General features: G+C 49.0%; 1 long non-coding RNA gene across 1 annotated transcript; it reads right to left on the reverse strand.

Annotated features, from left to right (window-relative positions):
• Window positions 1-2,912: 2,912 nt before the first annotated feature.
• On the reverse strand, window positions 2,913-5,666 carry LOC144331541 (uncharacterized). Its single transcript, XR_013398808.1, has 4 exons — window positions 5,580-5,666; window positions 5,006-5,132; window positions 4,654-4,773; window positions 2,913-3,089 (listed from the first exon to the last, which is right to left on the reverse strand). It is a non-coding gene; the product is annotated as an uncharacterized LOC144331541 (long non-coding RNA).
• Window positions 5,667-6,015: the final 349 nt, after the last annotated feature.

The raw sequence follows: 6,015 nt of genomic DNA on the forward strand, positions 1-6,015 counted from the left end.
TTTGTTTTGAAAAAGAGGTTGAATTGACTCATGGTTCTGCAGGGTGGACAGGAAGCACAGTGGCTTCTGCTTCTGGGAGGACTCAGACATCTATCAATCATCGTGGAAGGCAAAGAAAGAGTGAGTAAGTTGTCTCACATGGCAAGAGGAAAACACGGAGAGTAGGGAGGTGATGTAGAGTTTTCAGTGACTAGATCTCATGAGAAGTTGCTCATGATTGTGAGGATGCTACAAGGGGATGGTGCTGAACCATTCATGAGAAATTTGCCTTCACAATTCAATCACCTTATACCAGGATCCACCTTCCACAATAGGAAGTATAATTCAACAGGAGATTTGGTGGGGACAATGCAAATTACATCATTAATCTTTGAGTATAAAGACATCCACAGCAGGATTTATCCAGCCAACTTCTCGGAGATTCTTTATAGGATTTGAGGCCTATAGCACATACACTAAAATATTCATACTTCAAGAAGCAGTAAAGTGGTATTATTCTTCCAAAAGTTACAATGGTAGTTTAGGCATTCATAGCATGATTTAATTCATGTTTGCTACTGTTTCTATTGTATCATCATATTAACTGTTTCCTACACAATTCTGTATTCACCTGGATTTCAGTTGATCACAAAACCATCCTTGTGCTACCACCGATAGCGTGCACTAGCTCTTTGCTCTAGTGTTATTATTCTCTGTAGAATGAATCCTTGAACTGGAAGCAGTCCACGATCGAGTATCTAGTCATTCAACACTATCAATTCCTGGGTGGCATTTTGAAAAAACAGTATCTTTTGCTGCAAGAAATGCAGCATCTGTGAGTCCATGTCTCTCACTGGAATTGGATGAAAGTGGTGAATTTCAGCCAAAGTAGCCAAAGAAATCCTGTTCCTGCGATTCTGACGTCATCAGCCTCTGCACCTCTGTCTTCACTTCTGTCACATATTGCCGGCTCTCCGTGACTTTGGTAAGAGCGTCCTTGTGCATGTGGATGATGTCCAGGATGTTGGTCTGGTGTCCCTGAGACAGCACTAACAGGTCCATGACTGGGTCCAGGTCCTGCCTGGGCTGACTGGCAAAGAGCTCACTGATAGTGTGGAAGGCCTCTATGGTGAAGTGGATGGCCTGGTCCAACTCCAATGCCTGGCTGAGGCTGAAGTACTGGCTGCCATCTGATGCCCTTTCTTAAAGCCTGTTACCATCATCTGCTTGCATGTCAACTCACTGGCTGTGAAGTTGAGCTGAGTGCCCTGTTGTCTATCTTCTCGGTGAAGTACTTGAAGCTGTCAATCTTGCTCTCCCATTCCTAAAGGTTGAGGGTCACTCAGGGTGGGCTCAGGGACAGGAAGAATCTGGGACTCACCATCTCATCCTTCTCAGCCTTCCTCTTGCCCTGTCTCCACGCTGTCTCTTCAGTGCTGGTGGGGAACATCAGGAAGTGACAAAGGATGTGGCACCGTGCCCTCACCCAGAAGCTGGCCGTGTGGTTCATCCACCAGACTGGGCCCTTTCTGCACTTGAACATAGATGCCACTTCACCACCAATGCCTTCAATGCTGCCAGGGAGATCTTCGCCAATCAGCCCAGGCAGGACCTGGACCCAGTCATGGACCTGTTAGTGCTGCCTCAGGGACACCAGGCCAACATCCTGGACATCATCCACATACACAAGGAAGCTCTTACCAGAGTCCTCCTCAGGATGGTCTGTGGTCTGCCTCTTGGCACCCAAGAAGCCCACAGTGCTGTAGAAGCCCTGATGCATGGGCTGGAGCCCCAAAGGCAGTGCACAGCCTGCTCCTGAGGCTGCTGCTCATATCCTCTATGTGACTCCATTTGCAGCACAGTTGTTGCACTGAGGCCTGTGCATGCCAGGCAAGGCCAAGCTGGCTCAAAGAGCAACCAGCCACCTCTGCAAGGGTGTGCCAGGAGCAGGTGGACCAGTCACCAACTCACTGCCAGTCAGGGTCAATCAGTTATTCTGCCCTGGAAGCAGGGCCCCAGTGCCATCTGCTTTTCCTCAGGCCTCCACTTCATCAGCTGTCAGGTGGTGGTCACTCAGGGTGTGAGAAGCTGGCCATCTCTGTTTACTTGAGTGGATGAGGTTGGTGGCTGGTCCACCTGCTCCTGGCACACCCTTGCAGAGGTGGCTGGTTGCTCTTTGAGCCAGCTTGGCCATGTCTGGCATACATAGACTCTGGGTACTGACAAGCTGCTCTGACTGAGCTTGTCCTGTCTTGGGCCAAATTCTAAGTCTGGCCAGGGCCACAGAAGGATGAGTCCCCTGGGTGGTAATCCTGGCTGCTGCAGGGGTGTGCATGGTGCCTCTCCCATCCCAGGGCTCAGGATGAGGCCGACTGAGATAGGACCCTTTAGGTATGGGACTTGTGCCCCAGAAGGTGGCCTCTGTCACAAAGATCGGGTGAGAAGATGTATGGCATGCTGCTGGCTGCCAGGGCTGTTGGGATGACACATTCACCCTTCCTTCCAGGGACCTCAAAGTGACCAGCTTTCCCTTTAAGAATGACTTCTTAAGGCCCAGGAGTCATCTGGGGCTGCAGGGCAGATGGCCGCATGCTGCCCTGGCTTCTTCCGTGGTGAGCTGGTCACTACCCACCAAGGGGAGTCACATGCAGGCACCATGCAGGGCGCTTGTCTCTGGACCTGCATCTTGGTTATCATGGAGCCAGACTGGGCCTGGTGACAGGGCCCTGATGGGGTTGTCCTGGTGGTCCTGGGGGTGTCCAGAGGAGATTCAGAATGGAATTGCTGTGAGGATGAATGAGATGACTGTCAGCACAGAACAGGCACCCGGTGACTGTTTAGGGTTTATCCTCAGTAGCTGCCCAGAGGCCAAAACCACCCACCTGATAGCGACTGTCCCCAAGCCAGGAGGAAGAGAGGAGAGCAGGTTCCACTCACCTGAGTCTGATGAGTCAGCTGTGCTGAGATGTGCTTCTCATGTAGAAAACAGTCCTTCATGCAGAGCCACTCACGGACTCTGCTGTGTACCTCTAACTGCTCCACAACACAGAGGCGATGGGGGCTCAGCAACAGTGACATCGTGGGGTGACACAACCCAGCACAACTGGAGCCTGCTTGGGTCAAGAGGGCCCAGAGTCAGTGTCCTCTACCCCCTGAACTGACACGTCTGCATGCAGTGTGTTTGTGCATGTGTGTGTGCCTGTGTGTGTGTGCGTATGTGTGTGTTTGTCTTGCTTCTCTGGCCAGGCTTAGCTTCTACACTCAGGGGAGCACCCAGGTCTCACCACTGTCACAACCAGGGCCCGTGGCCAGCATTAGAGCCTCTACAGGTGCTCTCCAATCTCTGCCTTCCCCATCCATGGGGGTCCTGGGGATGCAGACAAAGGAGGGGCACCGGGTAGAGCAGAAAGGGCTGGCATCCTCTCTAGGTGGAATACAGGTCCTGTGTAAAGTTGTAGGTCTGCCAAACAGTGCTGGATACAACACATCTTCTCATCTTCTTTTACCAACCACCTGCCAGGGTGCCCTGACTCACCTTCCCTGCAGATGGAAGCAAGGAGACTCCACAGACAAACCCTCTGCCTGAGGTCACACAGTGGCCAGATGGCCACATTCCTACTGACCAGCCGCCCCTGACCAGATCCCTACTGACGAGGACCCTAATGACCACTCCTCCATTGACCAGGTCCCACTGACCAAGTCCCAACTGACCATGTCTTCTTAACCAGGCTCACACTTAATCGGCCTCATGGGCCAGACTCCACTGACCAATTTCCCACTGACCTGGTCCCCACTGCCCAGGTTCCCACTGACAAGACCACAATTTCCCAGGTTGTTGCCCCCCCATCCCTCACTGAACAAATCTCCATGGATCAGTCCCCAGCGGACCAAGTCCCCTCTGACCAGGCACTCACTGACCAAGCTCCAAGCCACTAAGGCCCCACACTGACCAGGCCCCTGGTATACTGTATAGGCTCCACCAACCAGTTTTTCATTGTTTATGTTCCAACAGATGAGGCCCCACTAATAAGACCCCCACTGACCATGTCCCCACTGACCAGGCTTCCAATGACTAGGTTGCCAGGTCCCTACTGATGAGAACTTTACTGAGGAGAACACCACTAACCAGGCCCCTGGTGATCAGGTACCAACTGACTAGGTCCTAATGACCAGGTCATTTCTGACCACGGTCTACCCACCCGGCCCCTGAGCAGTGCTGCTTAAAGTCTCATTACCATGCCCCCCCTTAGCCCACAGACCCTCCCTCCCTGCATGCATGCCCAGGGGTCAGGCCCTGGGGGTTTTCTTGGGACAAGGCCTCTCCTCCAAGACACAGGGAGAGACAGTCAGCCTCAGGCTCCAGGTAGCCAGCTTCACACTCATCCCCCAAGGCCCTCAGGGTTCATCTCAGAGGAGACAGTGAGGTGGCCTGGCACAGCCTGGAAACCCCATCTACCCTATTCCTGAGTGTCAGAGTGGGAGGAAGGGAGGGACATTTGGCAGACGAGACACCCTGTGCTGCTGGGTCTCCCGGGGCCCTTCCCGCAGAGCCCGATCTAGAGACACAGCACAGAGGCTGCAGGGAGACTAACCCAGAACCCTTGAGGCTGAGCCAGGGACCACATGAGGACTGACCCCAGACAGCCAGAAGGCCCTTTGCTAGTTTCTTGGTACCTCAGTGGATGCAGCAGCTGTTCTTCTGTTGAGGACCAGTGAGCACATGCTGGGGAGGGCTCGCCTATACTTCCTCAGTGGCTCCACCTCTGATTCCAAAAAAAATCACTCATTTCAGGGCTGGGGCAGAGAAAACACAAGATTATCTTAGAACATCTTGTGCCAGAAAGTAAAAAAGTGCTGACAGAGTAACAGGCACAAATCAAAAAGACATAAAGAGTCAGCTTAGAATATCTACCACTGGCCTAATCTTGGGGAATTGGAGCACCAGAAACATGAGCTTTCCCTTCTCCCTTATTTATTGTTTTTATTTCTCCATGTAGAACAAAGAAGAGAATCAGAAAATAATCACCTGGCAACCATTGCAGTAATAATTGTTCAAACACAAGTCATCCATGAAATGCCAAATCTAGTGTGTTTTGAGGAGTAACCAGATATTTACAGAGCCTCAGATCATCACCACACAAAATACGGTTCAACTAGAAAAAGAAAATCATAACATTAGCATGGACAAGCCTGGCAGGTACTCCTTAGGTCTCCTAAGTAATAAAAACTGTGATATGCAAATAAGTCTTCGATGACCTTTACTAAAGAATCAATGATGACTTGGTTGTTTGGCTGTTTAAATAGCTGGCATTTGGGCAATTTGACTATGTCAAACTCAATAATACTGGTTTTCATCTTCAAGATCCACTTAAAACTGAAGGAGACTGAAAAACATCATTTAAAATACCCTACAAGTTATCTTCATACATATGATACAAAAATATCCTACTTCAGTAAAGATTGTGATGTTGTATATTTTATAAGAAACAATTAAAATGTTGTGTAAATAGCCCAGTAATAAAGTTTTATAATCTTTTATATCACAAAATTTGTCCTTATGATTTTATGGTTAAATATTCTCTTGATTAGACGTGGCTTACCAGTGGATTCTGCAGAAGAAAGTAGACGGGTGAAAGTGTCCAACACAGCAACAGCTGGAAAGAAAAACAAAGAATTATGTTCTTTACCTAAAACACTTTGGTTAGCTCAGTGTGATTTTAAAAACTAAAGAGTTGAGAACTTTATCAGAGTTAATAAGAATGAGAAATATGTATGTACATTTACAATACAAAATTATTATTAAATAATTTACACATGACATTAAATCTAATTGTGTTTAAATATCAGAGCTTTTTCATTCTTCATTCATCTACTCAACAGACACGTGCTAAGATTCTAGAACCAGCACTAGAATTTCAAGATGAAGATGGTATGGTCCACCTCCCAACAGTCATAAGCTATACCCAAAAAAACCAGACAAGACAATGTCCATATAGAGTCATGGATACACAAGAGGTATACAGCAGGGCACTACTG

This window comes from Macaca mulatta, chromosome 10 (genome assembly GCF_049350105.2).
Source record: "Macaca mulatta isolate MMU2019108-1 chromosome 10, T2T-MMU8v2.0, whole genome shotgun sequence".
NCBI lineage: Eukaryota > Metazoa > Chordata > Mammalia > Primates > Cercopithecidae > Macaca > Macaca mulatta.